We start from the raw sequence: 26,594 nt of genomic DNA, 5'->3' as shown, positions 1-26,594 counted from the left end.
TAATATATCTAGACTAGTAGGGTGCACACGCACACACGTGTTAAGAATGTCGCAAAAAAAAATAAACACACTAAATTTTAGTTGCAACAAGCATAAGAAATTATATATGGTGAAACGAGCGACGAGGTCTCAGTTATGGTGAAAATAGACAAAAAAAAATTTAAAATATGAAAAAAATGTATAATCATAAAAATAGGTAAATGGTATGTACAAGTTAGTAGAGTGCACATGCGTACACACATGTTTAAAAGAAATCACATATTATCACAAGAAATTCATTAACCACCAAATTATACTAAAACCTTGTTGAGTAGCTCAGAACAGTTCAATTATAGCCATTAATGCTACAATCGTTACCAAACGAGGGAGCAAAAGGTTTCATTTATGAATCACTTAGATCGACTTTCATTTTGCTAGGCATGGGGAACGCCCTTAGGGTGATTTTTTTTAGTAAGGTTGGCTCTATTCATTCGCTCAAAGGTGAGTACCGAATTTTCCTGAATGCAACCAGGGATACAAAGCGGGAAGACCGAATAAGCCTATTGCTCACCCGATCGAGCCAGCACATGGGCCACCTCATTAGCACTACGAGTTACATGAACGAAAGGTATTGAAAAAAAAATTGCATGCCAATGATTTGCTATCAGCTACTATGGAGCATGTTGCAGTTCTTTCTCTTGTTGCAAGGGATGGATGGCCATGTCACTGATCCATTCCCAGGGATGACGGTCGCCGATCGGTTGTTGCAAGGACACACGCCCTGCTACCATGAAGAATGGGTCCATTCTATCGCCCTGCCAGCCCGTTTTCCATGCGCACTGCCGATCTGTTGCTGTGGATCATCGGGTCTTGATGTGCACATGCCCGTAACGATCACGTGCTCCATTTGCTGCTAATTGAACTCGCCGTTCAGCCTCTGATCTCTGCTGCATCAAGAACCATAATCATATCATATGAAATATTGTATCGTGTCGTAATAAAAACATACACTTATTTCTTAAGTAGTATGGTGCACGTGCGTGCCGCACGTATCTTTCAAAAATCAAATAAAAGATTATATTACAATAAATATGTATTCGTAGCCACATCTACCTTTAGAATGAAAAATTATTAAGTCTGAAAGACCCTTTAAAATTGGGGTCAGATAAGAATGCAAAAGCTGAGAGAAAAACACCTAAAAAAAGAAGGCATCTGCATAATAACACTTCTAAATTTGCTCCTCACAGCTCATAGAAATAGTGTGTTTGAAATTACACATTACCCACCAATCAGATTTGAAATACACTCTTTTTACCCAGGGGCGGAGCTAGCGTGGGTGCGGGGGGATCCAGCCCCCCTAGCTCCACGAACTCCATTGGAGCCCCCACGAGCCCCCCCCTACAAATTTGAGAAGGAAGAAAGAGGAAAGAGGAAAGGGGAGGTGGGAGGAGGAAGAAGAGGAGGAGAGGCCCCCCTAAAACTCAATCCTACATCCGCCACTGTTTTCACCAATAATGAGAGAACTGCTTACAATCTTTGGTACATTCTCACACTGGAACCTACAGGAGTACCAAGCCGAAGGATTGTACATGATATTTAACTTTATCTTTGATTAATTATCAGAAATGCGAGATGTGCGATATTTCTTCAATGAGGTTGACAACTCCTGTCGATAGATGTCCAAGAAAGATTCACCTTCTATTGACCAGAAAACAAGTTATTAGTAAAGTGTTGACGGCAACTTTATCTCAAACATGAACTCATATTTCAGACAACTGGTTGAACTGGTCCAAGGAGTGGTTCAGGCAAAGCATCTTCCAATTCACTCAGCGAGGAATTGAATACCAGAACTCTGGCGAGCACATCCTAATGCACCCATCGCATATATCCGAAAACTTTGTGGTCCACTTGTCATGCAATGTTTGCAGTTTCACCAGGAACACATCACTAACTAGCACAAATGGAAGTATTTGAGTTTAGTTTAGAGTAGTTTTATGACACAAGGAAAATGAGCTCACAGGCGCAATGAATGTAGTGGTTGTTGTGATATACAACTCTCGAGGACACAACCCAGTGGCATGTAGATGCTTTCATTTTTTTTGAAAAGGAAGATGCTTTCAAATTTCAACTGATCGATTCAACTAATCAAGAAAAAACATTTAACTGATCAATCAGCTTGTGTTGTATAGGAAATACCAGGAAGAACTAATCTGCATTGGCAGACTGCTGACTGGATATTAATGTTGTTTGCCTAATTCTTTTAAGAAGACAGAGTAAGTTGACAAGTGCAAACAGACGTCTAGAGTGCAGCAAATCAGTCGCTCTTTTCTGGGCCACAAACTTACATTTCACTTTTCGTGCAGACAGTCAAACAGTATATCTGGTGTTAGAGTTCTAAGAGTATTGCCAATCTCCAATTCTAAAGTCTGAACCACAGCCTGCACTAATATGAAGAATTTTAGCACATACCTAGTCCAAATAAAATTCGATCCTAACCGTGATCAGGCTGCTAGGGGTGAGTTTGACACTGACTTGATCACAAGATAAGAAAACAAACACACCTGACCATGTCTAGGTGCTTCAAGGCATCATTTACAAGTTAGCATACTCACTGCTCCATCATATCAGTGATATATGGATATCTGACCTATGACTGTACAGAAGCCATTTTGTCTGCTGATGAACTGATGAAACCCTAAGCCATGGAAAGAAGATTGACCGGACAACCAGAAGCTATGTGCACATGGTCAAGCAGGATATTTTTGTCATCCCAGTTATGCAGCTGGAGTAAAAGATCACAAAGAAAGTGCAGTAGCAAGTGCAATATTGACAAACATATAGTCTAAAATCTGCAGTGGTGCATGCAGAGCAAAAAATTAATGTAGTGCTATATACCAGTACCACTACATTGGCATTGAATTTATGAATGCATTCAGATGAAGTAGATATAAAAAGAAACAATCTTCACAGACCTGGCCAAGTTGGCATGGATCATGTGCATCATCAATTATGTCAATTTGCATACCTGGCCATGTTTTTTTGTCAGACATCGATCTTTAAGCTTTCCTAGTCTCATTTTACAAGAAGAACATGTGCAGAGACTAATATCAGACAATCTGTACTACAAAAATAACATATATTGACCCACAGAACCTGACCTTGCACACAAAAAAAAAAGACCCAATCCTCGGTACTTTAAATCCAAAATCAGCATTGCTACAGATTTGGTAACCTATTACCCAACTCTGCATTTCATTGCTAGTAAGACTCAAGAAGCCAAGTTGCAAATGATTAAAAATGTTGGAATCTAGATGCAACTGGCCAAATCTCAATTATCATTAGTAGCTACCACGTTATAATGTGGCACAACCTGAAAACAAATTCATAAAATTGGCAATTTGATCACTGGAAACATGGGTATATAAATTGCACCAAAATACATGCGTAAATAAAATTAAATAGAATTATGCTAAATGATTGAAAGCAGTCAAGCACAGGTACAGGCCAGTATTTTATTTTTTAAGAAAATAAATTTTAGCCACCTAAAACAACTTTGAGCAGTGCCATTCAGACAATTACCTTGATTGGATGGGTTCTTCGAGTCCTTGATCAGAACAAGCAAGCCATAGTTGTCTTTAGATGCAGATGGCCAGATGGATGACAAAGTTGAAGAATAAGATGCTAAAACAGAGAGGCAAATACTCCCATGTCCCCACCATGCTGCCGGATATGCCAACATGGATGGTTCCAAACTTGCTGCTCCGCTGCATGATCGCAACCCTGCTTCTCTAGACTGAGCAACACCGGAAATATTCAAATGAAGGTTACTCGTCAATGAGTTAATGTGCTTACCCTAAAGCAACACTGAAAAGACTCAAATGATTATCCCTTATTCGGAAAAACCATCTTGTGCTGAAATTAGAACAAGCATGAACATTGAGGCCATTAAGAAGGATACAATAAGATTTATACACAAAAGGTCAACCCCTCAAAGGGTATGTGGTGTTTGCCCAACTCTCTACAATGCATATAGTCAAAATAACAATACTACATAACCACACACCAAATGAAAAAATTCACTCTCAAGATGTGAAATTAAATAAAAAAGAGGCGACGACAAGGTGAAAAATGAGAGATTTACTTGTTCATATGGAACAAGGGATTATTAAATATTATTGATTCATAGACAGGTTGTAATACTTTGCTTTCAGGACATTTTACAAGCTGTGCAACCATTAAATTATACACTTCCTTTTCAGGGATGGAAAATAGGCGAAAGAATAATAGACCACATCCCTTATGGCCCCATTTCTGCTAGCCCAAATGAAGATATTGACGATTTGATTGCTTCTATCCAAGAAAAAGGGCATGGGCCTCACACATAATCAAAGACAGGACACCAAACATTACAGAGTTAAGTAATTCATGGGACCCTCTCCCAGGCCAATCCAAACCGAACATGGAAACTCCTCTAGGAAAAATGAACTAAATATGGAAACAACCATAGAAGAGGCAGCACCCAGTTACATCTGGTATACCGCCAGCTTGAATACCAGTTTGCAGTTATTCAGTTTGTCAGATAGCTACAGCGACAAATTTACTGTGATTACATATGACAGTTGCATGGAAGGCTGTAAAGAGCATAGAGGAGCTCGTATTTGATTTCGACCAGTTTGTTACTTCTAGTTGAGGGAAAGCTCTACTGGGCTAAACATCTGCCTGCAGGTGCCAATGAGCTCACACCGGAGAATTTTTATGGACCTGACATGAGGATATGGTAGAAGTAAGACTATAAGAGCATGCACATTCCAAAGGCAGGGGCCGAGATCTCAGGATTCCTAGGCTCCGCGCTGCACAACTTCCCCCTCTGAAGCCCATTATTTATTTATTTTATGCCAATTCTAACAGTATAATAACGGTATAAAGTAATCTAAGCAAAGAACATAAAGGCGGCTTTAGGAGTTTAGGTGGGATGGTAGAAGAACAAGAGAACATCTCTGTAGTCTATACCATCAGGACACAAAGTGATTGCGAATTCTCCACACCTTGCAGGAGTCAACTCCACCCGAACAACAGGAGAACAAAAGGGGGAACAGAACCAGACCAAGGAAGGCTTCCATACCAGGATATGTTGGAACCCCATGAAGTGGCGCAATGGAGCAATGCTGCCAAGAGCCTCTGCAGGCGCCACAGGGAAGAAGGGGGCGACGCGAGATTTGGAGTGCGCTTTCTCCTCCCCGTCCTGCAATCACATACAAACAAAGTTCAAAAGTATCAGTATAAGATTATCGTACAATTAAGTAGTTCAACAATAAGACCATAAGGCCAAGCTTGTCATACCACTGAATTTTTTCCATCAAAGTTATCATGTCCCCTCCAGACATAAACTGCATAATCAATTTCAAAGCTAGGAGAATATTAATACAATATCTTACCTTGCAACGGCTGCATAGCTTCACACCTTGAAATGTTAGGTTGTTTATCTTTATGGTTTTCCACGGATCCTCTGAATATGGTTGGCATCCATCCACTAAAATACTGCCCACAAATTACCTTAGCAAGGAGGCAAGTACGCAATTAGTAACAAGCTAGCTATCTACCGCGTCAGGAATCAGGATACCCCAATTACAAAGATATTCAGGAAATAAAATTACAAGTGAATATGCGTGATGCTCACTTTGGTCTGAAACGGTTCGTTGGTGCAGGTTCTTTAAGAATCTCATTTAGTGCATCCAATGAACCCTGCAACACAATTAAACAGCATTATGAAATACAAGTAATTAGGAACAGTCGGTTGATTGGTTCTCCATATATTCATTTTGGTGTTCTTGCATTGGTGGGAGACATGCATGTCTAAAAAGGTCACAATCAAACAGGGGAGCAAAGTGTATAGCACTGAATTAGCAAAAACTATAGCAGCTGTTCTGTATGCATCATTATGCTAGAAACATGGTCATGTATTAGAAAGGCTTGGTGTAGTTGTTTACGTGCTGAAAAACAATGCAAGTAACCGACATATGATAAATGTACTATGAATTTAAAGCAAATAGAAAATTATTTGCAGGGCAGCTGAACATTTTGATAGAACCAGGAGGCCAAATAAAATCTAATTTTAGCCATTCAGTTGCCATTGATGTAAAAAGTTGAGTTGAATCTCTACAGCAAAATAAAAGTGATGTAGCAAGCTTCATCTTGTATACAGATAATGAGCAGCTGCAAAACTACAGACCAACGAACACACAATAAAATTAGATGGAGATTGCATTACCTAAGAACACTGCTACCGAAATCTAGAATATCCTGCACGCACACAAAAAGAAATTGAAGACTTATTTTTGGATCAGTTTGATCCCAATGTTTATGCAAGATGGGGAAGACAATGAGGAGGTGGGTCCACATATAGCCAGGCCATTGGTTTGATGGCCATGCTATCTGATCAATTATAGCAAGAAGCTAACAAGCCTCGATCGTATAGAAGCTTCAGTCACAACTATTCCTTCCTGCTGAAGAATTAAACCAAGTTGAATAGAGTATTAATCTAGTCTGTAACTGCTGATTGTCAGTTTGGCTCCAAGTTAATTACACTTTGTATACATAGCTCATTAGCTTGCACATATCCTTCGCTGATCTAGATTGTACTAGTTGCAACTGAATTTAACATTGATTCTCCCTATTTGGTTCAGAAGTAATTTTCATGTAGCATGCAGCACTTTCAGTCTTTTAGATGGGCATGAATCCTCATTGCAGACGGATGAATCAATCTAAGTATATGGGTGCGCACGCATCTGAGGCCTCCTGTACAATTTAGATGGGCATGAATCCTCATTGCAGACTGAGAAGCATGAATCACTTTAAGTCTATGGGTGCGCATGAATCCGAGGCCTCGTTTACAAGTCAATGTCCGTATCATGTCAAATTACAATCGCTAATCAGGATCTTCCTATTTCGCTGAGAAGTAATTTGGCCATGAAACTTTATTTTGACAAATTAAAATAGTTATAATGATCATATGTTCATCATCTCCTCCCAAACGCCCGATGCTATTGGTGAATAGTCATGCTCTAATACCAAAAAAACAAGCACATCACGAGGGGCAAAGCCACGGGGATCCTAGCTGAGTTGTGCCCGCTGGTAAGAGCCAGGCAGCAGATAAGAACTAAACAGAAACATACAACCATGGAATCGAATCGATTAGTACGTACGGACCTGCATTAGGGACGGCGGCGGCGAAGGCTCCCCCTCCCAAGGAGGCGCGGTGCTATCCCTGCTCGTGGTAGGCATAGGCAGTGGGGAGGGTCTTCCAGCCCAGGTTGGTGAGCATGGCGAGCACAGCGGTGCGGCCCTTTGCACATCAAGATGGAAGGAGCTCCCGTTTTATATCAGTCAGTCTAGCAAAGAAAAAGAAGGAAATTTGGCTCACTTCGGAAGCTCGGCGATCCGGTTGGGACTGGAAGGGAACGGATTTAAATCACATTTCGAGAGAGGAGGAAGAACGTACCGGCGGCGAGGAGGGTGCCGGGGGAGGAGCTGGGAGGCGGAGAGGAGGGCGGTGGCAGAGGGCAACCTCGAGGATGTACTGCATGGCGGCGACACGGTTGTAGAGCACGGCCCACTGGAGTGCGTGGTACCCCCACTGTCGGGCTCGCCGACGGACCGGCCCTCCCCCTCCACCAGCCGCTGCATCTTCTCCAGATCGCCGTAGGTCGTTGCGGTGTACGCGTCGTTCTTCAGTGCCTCGTCCTCGGCGGCCGCCGCCCCCGCACCATCCTCGATGGGAGGGGCCGTGGACGCCGCCGAGATGAGGGGGTGTCCTCGAGCACCTCGATCTCCGACGCCATGGATCGGGCGGGATCGGGGCGGACGCCGGGGACGACTTGGAAGAAGTCGACGCACGGGTCGCCGGTCGAGGCATAGGCGAGCGCCCGCCCCGGCTTGCGGCGCCTCCTTCGCTGCATCCCTTGCCCCCACCGCCACCGCGAGCCACCTTCTCGGTGAGCGCATGCAGGCTATCGGCCGCGTTCGTCCCATCTCCTCCGCCGAGGGCGGCGAGCAGCTGGTCGCGCATCGGCGAGGAGGCTGAGCGCGACGTGGAGGGAGAGCGGCGAAATAATGATGGTGTTGCTGGAGGAGGAAGAGGAGGGGGAGGAGAGTGCAGCGGCGAGGCGGAGCGCGAAACGGGTCTGGTGCGCGACGGAGAGGCGCACCCACGTCGTTGGTGGCCATGGAACGTCTACGGAGGGAAGGGGTCAAGCCGTCAAGGGGATTTGGAGGCTTTGCGTGCTCGGCGGAGATGCGGCCTGACCGAAATTTCTATGCGGCAGCGCAGCAAGAGCGGCAGCGGCGTCCGAGATTTGCGAGTGCGGATCGAGCGAGTGATGATTAGGCCAGGCGGGATCCGTGAATTTAGGGAGTGGATGCAATCAATGGGTAGATTACTCCTAGGTGAAAAAAAAATAGTCAAATCATAGAAAACATTTTAGAAAGAGTGGTTTTTTCCCTCGTCATCAGATTTTTATTGTCCACCTTCTTAACAGGTGGGGACACCGTGAGATGGGGAAGTGTTTTTTCTAGATACATACTAATTTCAATTATTTTGGTTCCTTATAGTATAGATTTAAGATTCGCCACTAGGCACATCCCTTAAACCAAGGTAGACACAATTTCTCATGCCTTCGATTTGAATGGGAAAAGATAATTGAGTGAGAATGATGTGTTGCTACTTGCTAAATATTAGAAAAATAGTAAAAGCATATATTCGAATTCAGTGTACATACCTCGCTAGTAGCAGCGATCGAGAAGGTTCATCACCATCTTGACACTTGTAAAAATCTTTACCCTACTAACAAAATTTACAGAATATTATTTAAATCAAATAGGTATATAATTCTTACAAAAAATAATATAAAATTTTATTATTTTTAAAGATTTTTCTAGGTATTTTTATTACTTAATAAAAATGAGGTAGTGTACATATTTGATTATGGTTATATGAGCGTACTAATAATTTTTTTAAATTTTTGTTAGGACAACTATATTTTGATTGGTTATTGAATATCTATAGAAACCAACTGACTAATAACTTGCTCATGGCTGAAGTCTAGGAGTGGGCATGACATGTATTGAGATGCACATGTGAAGAGAGAGTGCAAGGCTCAAAAAATTCTATGAATTCTCACAACTTAAAAAGCATATGGAGATTATGTGCTCCTATATCTTTATGAGTTTATGCTTTTTTTGGTTTTTTATGGAATAGTCAATAAATCATTATTTTCATTTAAAACAACTATTCCCTGGCTTGAAAATGATATAGTAGAATGATATATAATTAAAAACATTATATATTTATGTAACTTGTTTATCAAATCATGTATCTTCCACCGCACATGAGTCTATCAGGAGGTGCGGCTGACAGTGATATATAGCCATTACATGAGGAGAATCCAACATTTTACGTAGGGTTAGTTGGATCGGTGCCACAGCACATTTACGAGTTCAGAGTTACACCAGTATAACTAGCGTACTCCTACTAGTGTCATTACAATTCCTTACATTATTAATTTGAACCGTACCAAGTTTTACGTTCTTTTATGCTCTTGGAACCGCCTGTAGACCAATATATTTTCATATCGCAAAAAATGTCCCATCTACAACCAGCGGCAGAAACAACACCTGCATCTGGTATGCGTCGGACACTACTGCAAAAATGATATTCAGCAACGGCTCAATTTTTTTAAGAGGCGGACCTAAATTTTACCCGTTGCTACAAATGGACGTCGACACTATAACAATCAGCCCGCCCCTAGAAACACCATTTATAGGGCTGGCTCCCCCCTGCCGGCCCTAAAAATAGCGTCCATTTTTAGAGGCGGTCGGGGGGTGAGCCGCCCCTACAAATTGTGTTTATATCCCCCCGCCCTCCTACAAATGGCTTCATTTGTAGGGGCGGCCGGGGTGAGCTGTCGCTATAAACACAATTTGTAGGGGTGGTTCACACCCCGACCCGCCCCTACAAATATATATGAGATTTTTTGTTTGCTTTTTGACTCAAATGGAACTCTCTTTGCGTCTCGCGTGATTTAGATCTCGATGGTATGGATTAGGCATAGTTCATGCGAATACCAAGCCTGTGGAGAGCACATACTTTTGAACTCTTACAGGAGGCGGATCTTCACGATTTGTTAGTGCAAGGCGAATCCTCTCTAACAACTTAGCACTAGCCACACAAGTCTAAAGACAGTTAAATTGCCGTCTTCGATCCCACGAGGGCCACCACTTCTTGGTAAGAGGGAAGGCATCAAATATTGTCTTTGGAGGTATGGAAAGTAGAGGTGACCCATTGACGAGTGGCAGGTTATGTATGTAGCCTCTCTTTCTGGCAGCAGCACAGGAGTACTTTGAGTCTACAAATTATGGATCAATATCAAAGAGGAATCTTGATATTTTACCCCAAACACCTTTTGTAGCAAGTGCCACGTTCTCATAATAGAAGTACGGTGGCCCAATAGCCGGTCCAGGTAGCAATCTGTTGTTCACTGACCTTAACCTGTTCGACAAACTAAAACCAACCATTGGTTTTGGGAGACGCATTGGCTCATCATTCGAAGATTTAACATAAGTTCGCAGCTACACGAATAGTGTGCAATACATAGTCACAACTCACAAAATACACTTAATGATAGAAGATTTAACAAAAGTTCAATTGCATGCCTACATTACATCATCTAACGAATATTATTCCAAAGCAAGAGGTAGTCAACATACTTAACATCGCCAATCTTGTACCCCAGGGCATTATCAATGAAAATCAATGCGCGGATAAGTACGTTGTCCTTTGCTTCACTTCTAAGCGGAAGTGATTTGCCGTAGATGGTGAACATTGGTTTTGCGGTAGGATCTGGCGTGGTCCGAAATTGAAAAGAATCCTGGTAGAGACCTTTCCTTGTATGTACCGGTCCATCCTCAGTTGAATAATAACTCAACTGCTCCACGGCTTGACGTAAAATTTCTTTTAAACTCATCGCCACAAAGGTGTTACAAAATATATCCTGAAATGGAGATTGAATATAAATATTACAAAATGCTTTGATTAACAAAATTCACAGACAATGTCATGTAGAAACTATCATAATTCTTTAAGTTAACAAAATTCACATACTATGTCATGTAGATTATCTCGTGAAAGGCTCTCATAGAGACTAACAATATCATGTTGATTTCGTCGAAGTGCTTGGATTTTGAACTATGATAAATCTAGAATCAGATAACCATAGCTCTGAAGTTCCAAACGGCATGCTTTTATGGAAGTTCTTTCATAAGTCATCTGAACTGGTGATTCTTCCCACTAGCCACTATTGGCATCATCCTCCGCCACCCCCTCCGCCGCCGTGCCCGCCTCCTCTCCGCCGCGCTCGGCCGTCTCCTCCCGCGCGGTGGTCCCTCCCCTTGGCCTCCCCGCCGGCTCCCCCGGCCCCTTGCCTCGCTACTCACTGTTCCCGGCGACCAACGCCGCCACCCCAAGCCGCGCCGCCACCCCACCCTCAGGTGACCAACCGATGTCACACTTCAACTATCAACACTTGATACTCTTTTAAGAAGAAGAGTTCAACTTGCACGCCTAGGTTTCTGCCGGCCTCTTAATAATTACCAAGTTTCCTCCATGTCCGCATACTCTAGTAGAAGTCCCTTGTTCTGTCAGTCGCACTGAGCTATAGTGAAGCGTCCCCTCATAAGAGGTGACCTAAATGTGATAAAAATATCAGTCCCAGGAGGCTAATAACACATTTATTACATCAGATGGTACATCACCGTACAACTCTACGCGATAATAAGCAATGAAGCACCACTATCACGAGGATAACAACTACAACCCAGACAAGTACATGAACTACGAGGAGGTCATCAGAATCTTGCGCCATATGAAGCTTCCTGCGGGTGACCCTAACCACAGGCAAGGTTGGGTGCAGAACGGAACCCCTACTCAACGTCCTCGGGAATAAAGTCTGGATCTTCCTCTATAAAAATTAAGCAAGGGGTGAGTACAAACGTACTCAGCAAGTCCAACCGCACCCACGGAGGGGGTATAAATAGAGTATATGCACAGGATAAATCAAGGATAAGGCTAGGGTTTAGTTTACGGAAAGCTAATTTTTATGCATGGGTTTGTTTGAAAGAAAAGGGGTTTTAGGGCAATTATCTTGACACGTAGGGTTGATCCACACAGGATCCAAGTATTAAATTGCTACCGGACTCCTCATCCGCTGTAGCACACGGCACAGCTGCCGGACACTTTTTCAAAACAACTCACGCCAACCCATCCATTCCCAGAAGAAATACTAGTTGTGTGACCAAACCGTAACTCGCCCAGTACCGTGGGCACGGCTATTCGAATAGATTTTATACTCTGCAAAGGTGTGCAACTTTACCCACAAGCGGGGTACCACAGCACGATCACCTTAGTGTCGGTGCAGATCCCAACAAAGCTATTACCCACCTTAGCTAGACCTGACTAGCCGACACGGGATCCACCAAGGGGTCATTGACCTATCACCGTGGTTTAACCGGAGCATAAGTCACACAGAGGTTATCCCTTCTCCTTGATCCCCATTGCTCTCAGCTCTCCTGATGGCTATCAGACTAACTAGTGGGGTTTATGCTAAGCCGTTGCCACACACAACGGTCGAATGGTTTGCACGATAGTTGAGTTAGGCAAGATGACCCATCAACTCGGGCCTTAATTGTGACAAGATGGATATCTCCCAATCTTGCTCAACCACACAGGTAGGAGCACACCATTTGGCAATTCACACAGAAGTGCCATCCATCTCATCTACGTTCATCTTTCTTTTAGTTTCCCAAAATTTCACATTCTCCCTTCCCACACACTCATAGATTTTGCTTTTATGAAACCAGTTGTACCATGTTTGATGTGTTGTAATTCCAGGTCCTAATCATTCTAGCAGCGATTAACATCCAAATAGAATAAATCATATTTAGACATTAATCTAGGTGGTCAAGGAAAGGTTATAACAAATCAAGGAGTGGCTATCCAAGCGTGTTTTAGCAGCAAAACAATATGCAGTTTTGAAAATAGGCAAATAGGTTGTGTTTATAAAACTGGGACAAAATATGTATCAAAGGATGGGATTGAACTTGCCGTTCACAAAGTCTTCTGGGAAGTCCTGATCGAGGTACTGTCCTTCGGGTTCGGGGTCGCGGTACTGGTCCTCACACACTTGCTCGCGGTACTGCTCGTCGACGGGTTCAACCTCGTTCACACCGTGGTCTACAACACACACAGACAAGCACACAATAAAGAAAAAGAAATAAAGGTTTTATTGTTGAGCTCGAATCAGGTAAAATTAAGATATGGATGTGGGAAGAATATTTCTAGGTGATTTTCTAATGGCGCGGCCAAAATTATATTAGAAATGGCGTGGTAAAGTTTCGGGACAAATGGAGGATTTTTGGCGCACGAAATGATGGGTCGAAGAGGGGTCTACGGGCTAAATAAAGATCTGGGGCCTTTTTGTAATTATTTCTGGGGGTGAAAGGTCTTGAATATAATTTTGGAAAATGTTTAGGCTACTCTGAAAAGGGGCAGGGGTCTATTTGAAATTATGTTTATATAGTGGAGAGGCTTATTCATTAAAAGGAATAAGAGAGGGCTTATTGGAAAATACTTTTAGAAGTGGAAATGACTTAGTTGTAATTTCTAGAAATAGTTGGGCCACTCTAGAAAGGAGCAGGGGCCTCTATGTAATTAGGTTTGTATAGTGGAGGGGTTCATTTTTGGGAAAAAAATAGGAAGGGCTTCTTTGAAAAAGGAATATAGATAAAGGAGGAGGGCTCTTAAAAGAAAAGGAAGGAAAGGAGGGGAAACTGCCCTCCTTCTTCTTCCTCCCATTGCCTGGGACAAAGGAGGCCATGGGAGGGGGCAGCGGCCATGGGCCCGTGGCCCTTGGGGCGCGGCGGCGGCCGGGGAGAGGGGGGAAACGGAGAGGAGGCCGAGGGGGTTCGATTTCCCTCCTCACCTTGAGCTGGGATGGAGCGAGGCGGGCTGCCCACTGCGGCGGGTGGAGAGCGACGGCTATGGCCGTGGCGGCGGCGCTGAGGGGCTTGGGGAGGGGGCGCACGGCGGCGGGTGAGGTGGTGGAGGTGAAGAGCTGCGCTAGGGGCCTATTTCTAGGCCAAGGCGGGGGTGGGTAGGAGGGGCCGCGGTGGCTGGCCGGTCGGCAGGCTTGCAGCTCGCCTTCAATGGCATGGGGGTGGCTCCGGCTACTTGCTAATGTCGCCTAGCGGTGCTGTGGCACGGAAGCAACGGCGAGAGGATGAGAAGACAAAGGGGTGGTGCAAGTGGGAGGGGCGGCAGCCAATGGAGGGGCACCGCGCGGTGGCGGGCTGCACGAGAGCTCGGCTCCGTGCGAGCTCTGCTGCTACTTGAGCGCATGCGCGCGCGTCGAGGCGGGCAAGGGGGTACGGTGGCGCAGGCAGGGGCGGTGGCAAGTGGCCGGTGGGGGTGGCACAGGGGGGATGGGCAGCGTAGAGGGATGGCCGGCGTCGACCTCTGCTCGGCGTCGTGCTGCTCGTGTGGGAAAGGAGAGAGAGAGAGGGAAGGAAGAATGGAGAAGGGGAGAAAGAAAAAGGAGAAAAGGAGAAAGGGGAGGAGGAAAAGAGAAGGGAGAGAGAGAGGCATCGGCGTGATTCGCGGCGGCGGTCGGCCACGCGCCTGCTGCGGCGTTCGGTCGGTCGACGATGTGCACGCGGAACGAGAAGAGGCGGAAACAAGGAGGGGACACTGATTGATTCGGGTGTCGAGATGTGATGTGCGTGGAACGGGAAAAAAGAGAGACGGGACAGGGATTCGTATTGGTGTCGGGACGGTGGATCACCGGAAAAGATTTTTCGGGGAATTGAGAGCTTGGACAGAAAAGAATTTTGGGATGATTTGAGCTCAATGACGAAAAAGATTTTGAAAATGATTTTTATCGAGTGATTTGTTTCGGTAAATTTTCGGGATGTTACAAACCTACCCCACTTAAAATGAATCTCGTCCTCGAGATTCGGCTGGTTCCTAAAGAGATGGGGAAACTCCTTCTTCAGAGCATCTTCGCGTTCCCACGTAGCTTCTTCTACTCCATGCCTACTCCATTGGACTCTGCAAATCCGTACTTCTGAGTTCCTTGTTCTTTTTGTGACAGTGTCCATAATTTTGACCGGTACTTCCTGGTATCGCAGCTCTGGCTGCAAATCTATTGCCTCCACTGGCACATGTTCTGTCTCGGGTACCCTCAAACACCTTCTTAATTGTGAGACATGGAACACTGGGTGTATATCTGACATTCCTTTCGGTAGTTGGAGTCGGTAAGCTAGTTTTCTGACTCTCTTTAGCACTTGGTACAGTCCAATGTACTGAGGGGCTAACTTTCCGTGTACTTGAAATCTCCGGGTCCCTCGAATAGGTGAAACCTTGAGATAGACGAAGTCTCCTGGATTGAAACTTATTTCTCATCTTTTCTTGTCCGCGTAGCTCTTTCTGTCTGGACTGGGCTGCTTTCAGCTTTTCGCGGATTTCTGCTACTCCTTCTACTTCCTTTATGAGGGCTGGTCCAACTAATGAATGCTCTCCTACTTCTGACCACATCAGAGGGGTTCTGCACTTTCTCCCATAGAGAGCCTCAAATGGCGACATGCCTAAGCTTGCCTGATAACTGTTGTTGTATGAGAAATCTGCATAGGGCAAACTCTGTTCCCAATCTTTTCCATAGGTAAGGACACATGCTCTTAACATATCCTCCATAATTTGGTTTACCCTCTCTGTCTGACCATCGGTCTGTGGGTGATAAGCTGAACTAAAATTCAATTTTGTGCCCATGACTTTATGCAGGCTTTTCCAAAACTTGGAGGTAAATTGGGTCCCTCTATCCGAAATGATTTTGCTGGGCACACCATGCAATTTCACTATGTGGTCTATATAGAGTCGGGCCAATTTTTCTCCACCATAATTGTTCCGTACGGGTAAGTAGTGTGCGACCTTGGTAAGTCGATCCATTATCACCCATATCGAGTCATTTCCTTTTTGGGTCTTGGGTTAACCAACCCCAAAATCCATGCCAATCTCATCCCATTTCCAAACCGGAATGGGTAATGGTTGCAATAACCCATCCGGCTTCTGGTGCTCGGTTTTGAGCCTTTGGCAAATATCACAATGGGCGATGTCTGCCTTCATTCTATTCCACTAATATTTTTGCCTCAAATCCATATACATCTTGGTAGCTCTGAGGTGGATGGAGTATGCCGAGTTATGGGCTTCGTCCATGATAATGTTCTGGAATTTTCCTTCCTTAGGCACACAAATCCTGTTCTTATACCATAAGGTTTCTTTGTCATCCACCCTAAAATCTGGGGCCTTATTTTCTCCCGTGTGCTTATGGATTTTCATTAAATCCTGGTCTGAACCTTGTGCCTTTCTAATTTCTTCTTCCAAGGTAGGCTGAACACTTAACTTGCGGTGAGATCCTTGAGGAATGATGTGCACATTTAGATGTTCCATTTCTTCCTATAAATGAGCATTCTCGGGCCTAAGTTGCTTGTGAGGTTTCCGACTTAAGGCATCAGCTACCACATTAGCTTTGCCGAGGTGGTAATGAATTTCCACATTATAATCCTTGACCAGCTCTAACCATCTTCTTTGCTTGAGGTTTAGATCTGGTTGGGTGAAGATATACTTCAGGCTCTTATGATCCGTGTATATTTCACACTTGTTTCCAATCAGGTAGTGCCTCCAAATCTTGAGGGCATGCACTACGGCTGCAAGCTCCAAGTCATGGGTCGGGTAATTTTGCTCATGAGGCTTGAGCTGGCGGGAAACATATGCAACTACTTTCCCATCTTGCATAAGGACACACCCTAAACTTTGTCGGGATGCATCACAATAGATGACGAAGTCCCGATGAATATCCGGTAGGGTTAGTACTGGGGCGGTCGTTAATCTTCTCTTCAATTCTTGAAAACTCTTTTCACATGACTCTATCCAAGTGAATTTCTTATCCTTCCTGAGCAGTTCTGTCATGGGCCGGGCTATTTTGGAAAATCCTTCGATGAACCTCCGATAATACCCAGCTAATCCAAGAAAACTTCTGATTTCGCTAACATTGGTTGGCTGCTGCCAATTAGAAACTGCCTCAACTTTCTCGGGGTCAACTACTACTTTTTCTGCGGTCAAAAGATGACCGAGAAAAGCTACTTTCTCAAGCCAGAATTCACACTTGCTGAATTTGACATATAACTTATGTGCTCTTAGCTTTTCCAAAACCACTCTAAGGTGTTGTTCATGCTCTTGAGCACTCTTGGAGTAGATGAGTATGTCGTCAATAAAGACTACGACAAACTTATCTAACTCATCCATAAACACCTTGTTCATGAGGTTCATGAAATAAGCAGGTGCATTGGTGAGTTCAAAAGACATCACTGTAAACTCAAACTGCCCATAACGTGTGACAAAAGCCGTCTTGGGGATGTCACTTTTCTTTAATCTTGAATTGATGATATCCTGATCTCAGATCAATCTTGGAGAAGGACTTGGCTCCTTTTAGTTGATCAAAGAGATCATCAATCCTGGGCAGAGGATACTTATTCTTGATGGTGACTTCATTCAGTGCCCGATAATCTACACACATCCTCATACTCCCATCCTTCTTCTTGACAAATAAGACTGGAGCTCCCCATGGGGATGAACTAGGCTTGATAAAACCACTTTGTTGTAATTCCTCTAGTTGCTTCTTCAGCTCCGCTAGTTCTGGGGCTGCCATCCTATAGGGTCTCTTGGCTATAAGAGAGGTTCCGGAGATAAGGTTAATGACAAACTCTATATCTCTGTCAGGTGGCATTCTAGGGAGTTCTTCCAGGAAAACACCAGAGTATTCGTCCACTACCAGGACTTCCTCCAGGGTCTTAGCTTCCATACTAAAAACCATTGGGTCTGGTCCACTTCCCCGAGTGTGGCAGATCACTTGCACTCCATCTGGGTTGGTTAGGTGTACTACCTTGTTAGCACATCTTATGTGTACATTGTGCAGGCTTAACCAATCCATTCCAAGGATCACATCTATCCTCTTAGATTTAAGTACCACCAGATCTGCTAGAAATTCTACCCCACTTAAATTGATCCTTACTTCAAACAACCTAGTTGACAATGTATGTCAGCCCAAGCGTTCGGGTTAATAGGGGTAACTTTAGTAGTATCAATCTTGAGGATATGAATGAATGTGATGCTCCAGAATCAAACAATACTATTGCAAGGGCTGAGTTGACTGAGCACTACGCCCCGAGCTCTTGAGCCTCTCGCGCTTTGATGTGGTTATCGCGGGCTCGTCCAAATGACTGTTGGGGCTGCCTCATCTGCTGGCTATTGTTGTTGGTGTTGCTATTGTTGCGGATGGGCACTTGGTTGGAACCTGACACAGCTGGCCTTGGTCCATAGGAAATCCATTAACTTATCATTCATGCCTTGTCCGCGGGACATTGGGCGGGTGATGGCATTGGCCAAAGGTTCCAGCAGAAGGGTCTGATTGTTCATAACTTGTTCCAAATCAATAACTCCTTCATTCTAGCTTACTTCTTGTTCCTTTTGGTCAGGGGCTTATCCATGCACTCCCTGCTACTCTCCCACACTTGGAGTCATATTGGCCTGACTCAAGGTGGCACTCTTGGTAGGTATCTGCCGATTGGGTGGGACTCTCATGAGACATGGATTGGGATTAAGGTGATGTTTAAGTTATTTATTTCGTATTTTTTGAAAAGGCACAATCCACCTTTTGCCGAAAGCACTCCGACTAACAACAAGCACAAGACTTAGCAAGCAACAAGCACAAACAACTTCATCACTACGAGGGGGGGGGGGGTACAACACTGGGGCAAGGCCAAAATGCGTACTACACGTTCGGGTACAAAGACCACAATTAAGGGTACAACTTAAGCCAAAGGGGCTGGGGGCTTCCTCTAGGGTGGCTTCGGGACATGCTACTCGCAGGGCGAGCCTTCTTCTAGGATGGAGTGTGCCTCTAGGGGAATGAGCAGTCCTTGCTCGCTGTCCTCTAGGTTCCCGTTTTCCAGGGGTTGCTCAGCAGCTTCTCCTTCAACGGTGGCAGTAGGCCTTTCAGGGTTCTCGGGTGGGGCTTGTGGGGTTCCCAACAGTGGTCCCCATCCTATGATGGGCGTCCCAAGCAGGACATGGGTTTCCCCAATTGCCGAGACTGGCGTTCCACTTTCGGTCCATTCTTGCATACGCCGGTCCCAAGCGTGCCTGAGGCTCTCCTGGGCTACCGCTTCACTACTGACCGCGGCTGCGGCTCTTGCCTCGGCTTGAGCCACCCGGATCTGATGCATTCTTACCGCGAGCTTTGCTTGCTCGGCCCGATGGGTCTGCTCCCTCAGGATGCTGGCTTGCTCGTCAAAGAGCTGATCCAAAGAGGCTAGGTAAGTAGCCACTTGGTACAGGGGGGTCCTCTTCATGGTGGCGCCGTTCCAGGCTTCTCATGCGAGCCTCCCAAACTGGGGTTCTGACGGCCATAGGAAAGAACCTCATCGGTGTGGGGGCAAGGTGTCCCTCAAAAATCCAGCACAGATAATAGAGCGCCTTTCTGACGATAAAGGGATATGTGTCTTGGTACCTAAACCCCATGGCGGTCACTTGCCATGGCTGGATGTCGGGGTAGCAGTCACTTTTGGCGATGACCAGGATCACCCTGCAGCGGAGGATACCATGGTACTCGTACTCCCTGCTGTAGTACCTTGGCTGTTCCGAAACACCAAGACTCTCCAAGACATTGATCAAAAGGATGGGGAAGCCAGGTGCAGCTTGGCAAATGCCCTGGGTCCATCCTTCCTCGGCCATCTGAAAACAAAGATAGGGTGAACATGCTTGAAAAAGAGTCTCGATCCTAGGGGTCACGTCCGTACGGCCAACCTACGGCTCTAGTACCACCTGAAGTGTCCCCTCATAGGAGGTGCCGCAAATGTGATACAAATATCAGTCCCAGGAGGCTGATAATACATTTATTACATTAGATGGTACATCACTGTACAACTCTACGCGGTAATGGGCAATGAAGCACCACTATCGCGAGGATAACAACTATAACCCAGACAAGTACATGAACTACGAGGAGGTCATCAGAGTCTTACGCCATATGAAGCTTCCTGCGGGTGACCCTAACCACAGGTAAGGTTGGGTGCAGAACGGAACCCCTACTCAACGTCCTCGGGAATAAAGTTTGGATCTTCCTCTGCAAAAATTAAGCAAGGGGTAAGTACAAACGTACTCAGCAAGTCCAACCGCACCCACGGAGGGGGTATAAACAGAGTATATGCACATGACAAATCAAGGATAAGGCTAGGGTTTAGTTTACGGAAAGCTAATTTTTATGCATGGGTTTGTTTGAAAGAAAAGGGTTTTTAGGGCAATTATCTTGACATGTAGGGTTGATCCACGTAGGATCCAAGTTTTAAATTGCTACCGGACTCCTCATCCGCCGTAGCACACGTCACAGCTGCCGGACACTTTTCCGAAACAACTCACGCCAACCCATCAATTCCCAGAAGTAATACTAGTTGTGTGACCAAACCGTAACTCGCCCAGTACCGTGGGCACGGCTATTCGAATAGATTTTATACTCTGCAAAAGTGTGCAACTTTACCCACAAGCGGGGCACCACAGCACGATCACCTTAGTGTCGGTGCAGATCCCAACAAAGCTATTACCCACCTTAGCTAGACCTGACTAGCCGACACGGGATCCACCAAGGGGTCATTGACCTATCACCATGGTTTAACCGGAGCATAAGTCACACAGAGCTTATCCCTTCTCCTTGATCCCCATTGCTCTCAGCTCTCCTGATGGCTATCAGACTAACTAGTGGGGTTTATGCTAAGCCGTTGCCACACACAACGGTCGAATGGTTTGCACGATAGTTGAGTTAGGCAAGATGACCCATCAACTGGGTCCTTAATTGTGACAAGATGGATATCTCCCAATCTTGCTCAACCACACAGGTAGGAGCACACCATTTGGCAATTCACACAGAAGTGCCATCCATCTCATCTACGTTCATCTTTCTTTTAGTTTCCCAAAATTTCACATTCTCCCTTCCCACACACTCATAAATAGATTTTGCTTTTATGAAACCAGTTGTACCATGTTTGATGTGTTGTAATTCCAGGTCCTAAGCATTCTAGCAGCGATTAACATCCAAATAGAATAAATCATATTTAGACATTAATCTAGGTGGTCAAGGAAAGGTTATAACAAATCAAGGAGTGGCTATCCAACCGGGTTTTAGCAGCAAAACAATATGCAGTTTTGAAAATAGGCAAATAGGTTGTGTTTATAAAACTGGGACAAAATATGTATCAATGGATGGGATTGAGCTTGCCGTTCACAAAGTCTTCTGGGAAGTCCTGATCGAGGTACTGTCCTTCGGGTTCGGGGTCGTGGTACTGGTCCTCACACACTTGCTCACGGTACTGCTCGTCGACAGGTTCAACCTCGTTCACACCGTGGTCTACGACACACGCAGACAAGCACACAATAAAGAAAAAGAAATAAAGGTTTTATTGTTGAGCTCGAATCAGGGAAAATTAAGATATGGATGTGGGAAGAATATTTCTGGGAGATTTTCTAATGGCGCGGCCAAAATTATATTAGAAATGGCGTGGTAAAATTTCGGGACAAATGGAGGATTTTTGGCGCACGAAATGATGGGTCGAAGAGGGGTCTACGGGCTAAATAAAGATCTGGGGCCTTTTTGTAATTATTTCTGGGGGTGAAAGGTCTTGAATATAATTTTGGAAAATGTTTGGGCTACTCTGAAAAGGGGCAGGGGTCTATTTGAAATTATGTTTATATAGTGGAGAGGCTTATTCATTAAAAAAATAAGAGAGGGCTTTTTGGAAAATACTTTTAGAAGAGGAAAGGACTTAGTTGTAATTTATAGAAATAGTTGGGCCACTCTAGAAAGGAGTAGGGGCCTCTATGTAATTAGGTTTGTATAGTACAGGGGTTCATTTTTGGAAAAAAAATAGGAAGGGCTTCTTTGAAAAAGGAATATAGATAGAGGGGGAGGGCTCTTAAAAGAAAAGGAAGGAAGGGAGGGGGTTTTGGGCAAAACTACCCTCCTTCTTCTTCCTCCCGTTGCCTGGGACAGAGGAGGCCATGGGAGGGGGCGGCGGCCGGGGAGAGGGAAAACAAAGAGGAGGCCGAGGGGGTTCGATTCCCCTCCTCACCCTGAGCTTTTGCTGATGCATTGCTAAAGTAGCTGCATCTGAAGCTGTATTACCAGCAGATGGTGCTGCAGAGTTCGGATCTTTAGACCTGGGTGGGATAAGGATTCTCCGCCTTGGCCACTGTATGCGTTGCAAGAGAGAATTAGCTAGGGTTGTGATCTCATCCTCTACTGGGACAGTGTTATCGCCATAAATTAACAGGGTTAATTAATGGGCCGAGAGCAAGTTGGGCTTAGTGCGGATATTAAAGAAGGCTTGTGAATCGGCTATGTTACCACCAGAATTTGGTCGAGAAGGATATGGGCCGAAGCTATCGATGGGCCTATACAGATTGTCCAGGGAAGAGGCGATTGTGGTCCATGCCATGAGCCGATGGGCTCTTCTTATCTGTGTGCGTCGGGAGCCAATGGGCTCTCTTTATATGTAATCATTAGAGATAGATTAGTTTTCATATTGGACTAGGTTTTGTTCAACTTGGTCGTCAAGTCTACAAGACTATAAATATGTACCCTCTAACATTCGTAGAGAAAGAATGTCATCACGTCTCGCAACAACAATTCTCGGCGCACCGCCACCCCTAATCCTAGGGTTCCTTCCAAGTAAGCGCCATGCTGCCCAGATCACTTCTTGTGATCAGGACAGCATTGTTCTTGCTTTTACCTTGGTATTACTTGTACATAAGCGTTTTTGATGGCGAGTAGTGCTAGTTATCCTAGTATTCGTAGCATAACATTTAGTAGATCTATCATGCTCTTGTTGTTTATCATCTACGAATATCATGTTATCTCTGCGTGATCACGTATTAATCTTATGCTAATTCTTGTTGCATAGAGTTAGTCGCGTAGAGATAATACCCTGCTTCTTTTCTATCTAGTAGATCTAATCTGTTATGGTTTGTTCTTATACGTAAGAATCGGCTTAATATCTGCTAGTTTAGGCCTTGCAAACGGGTTGGACGATCCGGCGACGTATTAGATTCTTTGCCTTGATCTTAACAGGGATTGATCCGGGAATCGGCTTTTGCTTATTCTTAGGCCTCTATTCTGGTTAAAGTTTGGTTATCTATTACGCTTGTTAGGCCTAACTATGTGTAGGATGTTCCGATCTAGCAGTGAAGCTTTTACCGTCGTGGATTAGATTAACTAGATCTAATTGAAGTAGTTTTTGCAGTTATTTGCTTTATCTATTAATATCCAGATATGCAGATCTGATCTGACACTGGGACTCGATCAGCTCTTTAAAGCCGATGCAAGAGTCGTCCCGGGGAGCCGACCACGGCTCGGACTTATGTTTACACGTGTTTGTGCATGTAGGCAAATCGTCGAAAGCACATTTGCACCTTCCTGGTCGGGTATAGGTCAGGTGGCACGCCCTGCATCTCCGGAAGCATCGGAGTGTGCCAGGATCTGGACCGTTGACCGAGGGACCGGTGCCAGCCAGTGCCCCGGCAGCCTCCCGGCTCTTCGTGTTGCCTGTCGCTACTCGCCGGTGGGACCTTCATCAGCAACAACGTCCACCGCCGGGATGACTGGACCTCAGAACCAAGCGCCGGTTCCGCTGGTCACCAACCCTGTCACGTATGAAGAGCTGACCCCCGAACACCAGCAGAAGTATGATGAGGTCAAAGCTCAGTTCGAAGCCGATCTCATCGGCTTTTTCGAGAGGACCCACAGTCATGGCATCAGGTGGAAGGGGTTCTCACCCAAAGGTGCTCTCGACAACGTCGACCTGTCCGTACCATCAGAGGAGCACACCAGGGCCCTACGCCAGGAGATGAACTACATGGTGGCTCACTCGCTTCATCGGCACTCAGAAAGCCTGGTGAACGAGCTCGAGCGCGTGGCACATCGTGTCGTCCAGGAGGTGATCAAGAACCAGTACTCCCCATCGGGACTAATCCTGGGGAGTCACAGGGGAGAAGCCACACTTCAGTCTAGGCCGCCATTGCCATACTCGCTCACAACTCCAGGGCCGCAGAGTTCGCCGATCTACGTCGTCTACAAGATCGGCGGAGATCCCGGGGAGGGCCAGTTCCTGAGCGAGCCGCCTAAGGAGATCCCACATGGCTACACGTGCGTGTACATACCTGACAATATCAACCCAACATGCACGGGACATTTGGCAGGTACATGAGCTTCAGGGACAGATGCGGAGAAACAAGCATGGCTAGCGAAGTACGCTACCGGGCCGAGTGCTGAACCCTAGGCCCCAGGAGTTCTTAGTGTGGAACAGATCAGCGCAATACTAAGGGACCAGTTCGGCATTCTGCTCAAGAGAAAGGCGATCGGCTATTCCAAGCCATACCCAAGCGACTACGACTTGATCCCGTTGCCACCCAAGTATTGGCTCCCGGAGTTCACTAAGTTCAGCAGGTCAGAAGGGGCCAGCTCCATCGAGCATGTGAGCCGATACCTAATGTAGCTCGGGATGATTTCAGTATCGGATCCTCTGAGGGTCTGGTTCTTCTGCCAGTCTCTCACGGGCTCAGCCTTTGGATGGTACACATCATTGGCCCCAGATTCGATCCGCACTTGGAGGCAGCTAGAAGATCAGTTCCACACCCAGTATCACTCAGAGGCTGCTGAAGCCGGGATTGCCGACCTCGCCCAAGTCAAGCAGAAGCGAGGGGAAAGTGTGTTGGAGTACGTGCAGCACTTCAGAGAGGTTAAGAATCGATGCTACTCATCGCGCATCACAGAAAATGAGGCAGTTGATTTGGCAGTTCTGGGGCTCGCTAAGCCGATCAAGGATCTGGCTTTTTAGTTGGAATTCACCTCTCTGGCGAACATGGTACAGAAGCTCACGACGTATGAACACTATCACCCTGAGCTGTACCAGAAAAAATTCAAGCGCCATGTGAATATGGCCCAAGCAGATGATTCTGATGATTCTAGCGGGGAACAAGAAGTGGCTGTGGCAGAGTGGACCCGGGGGGCAAACCCCGTCCCGTGCAAGTGGGTCAAACAAAAGGGGCTTATGAAGGGCTTTAATTTTGACGTGGACAAGGCAGAGCAGATATTCGACTTACTACTCAAGGAAAAGCAGTTGAAGCTCCCAGAGAATCACAAGCTGCCAACGACGCAAGAGCTGCAGGGGAAGCCCTATTGCAAGTGGCACCACTCGTTAACCAATGCCACAAATGACTGCAAGGAGCTGCGTCGGCAGATCCAATCGGCTATTGAGCAAGGCCGATTAATTCTGGCCCAGCACACGATGAAGGTTGACACTCAACCATTCCCACATGCTAACTTGGTGGAGTTGTCAGATCTTAGACCTGAGGGCTAGAATTTTGCGTTCCAGATTAACATGGTGGGACCCGTACGCCGCCGTGACGAGTAGAGGAAAGTGGCCGATTCTGGCAAACAGCCCCAGAATGAGGACGAATCGGAGCAGCAACATATTACTGAAGAACAAGTGCGTCACATCCGCAATTAACTCCCAGCTTCCAATTGGCTTCTTGAAAAATACGAGTATTAGTACAAGATGCGTTGCCGGTATGAATCGGAAGAGGAGGAGTACGAGCACCGCGCGGGGAGAATGCTGGGGAGGCGCCAGGCTGTGCGCGACCACTGGCATTGCCTGTTCTTCAGGTACTGTTGGAATTCTGGCATGAGCCGATTGCCTACTATCGATGATTGCCTAGAGTGCAGGCCTCGGGGACGCCAGTCAGGCGAGACGTCGGTGTTCCGACGCTTGGGGCCCAAAGCGCGTCATGACGACCATGTTGAGCGGCCATCTAGGGATGATCTTGAGCTCGAAGGAGAGGATAAGTATCATCATCCACGATGGTGTCCTGACAGACTCAGTCGCTCGCAGAAGCACAGAGTGCAGTGCTTACGCAATCTCGAAGAGGCGGAAGCAAGGTACCTCGACGTGCTGAGGAAGGCGCGTCCGGATCTCGCGGAGCAAGTCAGGCACCCACGAAGGGTGGAAAGGCGCCCTCCAAGGAGGGAGTGGCGCCCCAAGTAGCCAAAAGCCGATGAGAAGCCATCGACTGATGTGAATATGGTATTCGTGCTCTCATCAGAGTTTTGGGTACCCCAACCTGAGGAGTTGGCCGTCACACAGCTCGATCTTGGCCCCCAGCCGATCATCTTCGAGAAGCCCAAGGCGAAAAGCTACAAACACCTGAAGGGGTTATATCTCAAGGGCCTCATCGACGGCAAGCCTGTGAACAGGATGTTGGTCGATACTGGCACCGTAGTTAATTTGATGCCGTATTCAGTGCTGCGCCGATTGGGTCGTTCTGCTGCTGACCTTATCAAGACCAACGTAATGCTCAATGATTTCAATGGGCAGCCATCGGAGGCAAAGGGCATCCTCAATGTGGAGTTGAC

At 45.9% G+C, this 26,594-nt stretch overlaps 1 long non-coding RNA gene across 5 annotated transcripts; it reads right to left on the bottom strand.

Moving 5' to 3' along the window:
- Window positions 1-420: 420 nt before the first annotated feature.
- Window positions 421-8,289, bottom strand: LOC120666091. 5 transcript variants are annotated; one of them, XR_005671551.1, is made up of 8 exons: window positions 7,478-8,289; window positions 7,186-7,367; window positions 5,657-5,721; window positions 5,320-5,532; window positions 5,102-5,221; window positions 3,559-3,772; window positions 2,952-3,004; window positions 421-1,677 (listed from the first exon to the last, which is right to left on the bottom strand). It is a non-coding gene; the product is annotated as an uncharacterized LOC120666091 (long non-coding RNA). The 5 variants fall into 5 exon arrangements; XR_005671554.1 differs by having other exon boundaries at window positions 421-923; XR_005671553.1 differs by having other exon boundaries at window positions 5,415-5,532; window positions 7,478-8,288.
- Between the last annotated feature and the right edge of the window lie 18,305 nt (window positions 8,290-26,594).

The sequence above is a fragment of the Panicum virgatum genome, chromosome 3N, assembly GCF_016808335.1.
Source record: "Panicum virgatum strain AP13 chromosome 3N, P.virgatum_v5, whole genome shotgun sequence".
Classification (NCBI taxonomy): Eukaryota; Viridiplantae; Streptophyta; class Magnoliopsida; order Poales; family Poaceae; genus Panicum; species Panicum virgatum.
This window is presented reverse-complemented; position numbering and strand designations above follow the sequence as displayed.